Raw genomic sequence first — 1,992 nt, 5'->3', positions numbered from 1 at the left:
CTTTAAGATGAATGGAAGCAATGCCTCTTATGTCATGTCTGAGAGATATCGATAAATGTTTTTCGTCAGACGTACCCTTTCATTAATTGCGAATTGCATTGAAAATGGAAGAAAGCGTGCGTCCATAATAAAAAAACCCTCCAAATGAGCTTTTCATTAATTCAAGACGACTACAGGAACCAACACGCGTCCATAACATGGCTTTTCTGTTTCCAAGACATCAAATCACTTGGAATCGTCGCCTGTATAGGAACCAGCATGACTACTTACATGCCTCTTTAGTTTCGTCATCATTGCTGGTTTTTAAAGTGGCAATCAATTGACATAAAAATCGCTTTGCGTATTCCCAGACTTCCAATCGTCATTAAATGTTGATAATCATCACCTCTCATCGAGTCAGTCGAACAGCCGTAAACCACATGCATTCCAAATCCAAAGCATATTATCTGAATAGTCGTGCCAATATGTTTCTGTTCTGACCGCAGAAGAAGACGCAAAAATCCATTGTCACACTAAGATTTCTTGTCCACGAACGAAGTGTCGTCACCAATTTCACCATGACTACTGTATCGTCCACTGACTCCAGCCCGGTAAGTCCCTTGTTAATGTCCATTAACTTATATTCCTATCAAAAGCATTTTCAGTGTTAGAGCCCCAACAAGGAGAATGAAGTAACCCTTTGGTTGTTGGTAAACATACAATTTTCAATTTTACATGTCAAACCACCCATGCCATTGTTTTGTTCGTGCTGAGTTTCTAAATTTTTTGTCATACCTTTTGCATTTCCACATATACGACAAATATTGCAATACTATGTTATCGCAGGAACCACCCAGATTCATGGGATCAACAAGAAGCTACAAATTTGTGGCAGCATTCCACAATGACAGGGTAAGTTTGTTAATGTATAGGAGTAAATTACACTGTTTTCGTTAAAAATAAACCCATTAGCATTCTCATAATGAACGTTATTGTTATTGCTGTAGAACATAATTCAAATACCATCATTTTATCACTTGCAATGGGCACCTAACTATCCATCTTACGTCTGTTTTGTATCTGACGGAACCACTTATTGAATCAAAGTAACAAAATACCATAATAGATACTTCTTCACCAATGGATTAAAATTATTTAGAAAAGATTTTAAAATTCATGAAAGTCTAACAATTACTTTCACGACTTGTGAGAAATTTGATCTTCAACATACATTTTATGCCCCCGCTAGATAAACAAACATGCGGATGACCTCTAAGAACAAAAAGAAAGTATGTGTGGACCGTTGAAATTATAGAAAGTATGATCCCTGCCACTCAACCAATGGTAAGACCCTATTGTATTTTGTTGAGCTTGCATTTTTATTGTCCTTAAATTGTAATACCCTTTGACATGTCTAATGTAGGTACTTCCGCCAAGTGCTATGCCTTATCTTGATACCTCAATTCAATATATGATAGTTGTGACAAAGAATTAGTGTCTTCAATGGAACCTAAGCGTTAACCATTCTAACCGTTCTCAACCATGCATTACTACAGCATGGTATGAATTTTTAAGGAATTGAAACTACAGGCCCGGAGATGAAATATGCTTTTATTTTATAACTTTTCAAAATGTATGGGAATTAGTTATTAGGAAAGATCAACAATGAATGCGATGTTCATATATGAAATAGGTAATTATAATGAACCACTAACATAAATCTACCAATTCTCGTCATTATACAAAGGCAATTAAGTATATTGACACCTAATATATTGGCGTTTCTAAATGTTTTACAAATAATTTCAATTTCCCTACACACATCATTTATAAATTTCGTTCAAAAAATTTCCCTACACCTTCATCTGCACCGGTGACTACCTAGGATATATTAAAGTAAAACTTTGAATTTTTTTTTAAAGACTTTATAAACCGTTGGATTTTCAATGTAGGATATATTAAGTGACTTTAGGCAAACATTAACTGTATTAATTTGTAAGGATTTGTTGAAAT

The 1,992-nt window shown here is 34.7% G+C and overlaps 1 long non-coding RNA gene across 1 annotated transcript; it reads left to right on the top strand.

The window, feature by feature from the left end:
* Positions 1-209: 209 nt before the first annotated feature.
* On the top strand, positions 210-1,712 carry LOC114378312. Its single transcript, XR_003659298.1, has 4 exons — positions 210-590; positions 826-891; positions 1,229-1,323; positions 1,403-1,712. It is a non-coding gene; the product is annotated as an uncharacterized LOC114378312 (long non-coding RNA).
* Positions 1,713-1,992: the final 280 nt, after the last annotated feature.

The sequence above is a fragment of the Glycine soja genome, chromosome 12 (genome assembly GCF_004193775.1).
Source record: "Glycine soja cultivar W05 chromosome 12, ASM419377v2, whole genome shotgun sequence".
NCBI lineage: Eukaryota > Viridiplantae > Streptophyta > Magnoliopsida > Fabales > Fabaceae > Glycine > Glycine soja.
The sequence above is the reverse complement of the archived record's forward strand: the minus strand, read 5'-3'. Positions and strand labels throughout refer to the sequence as shown.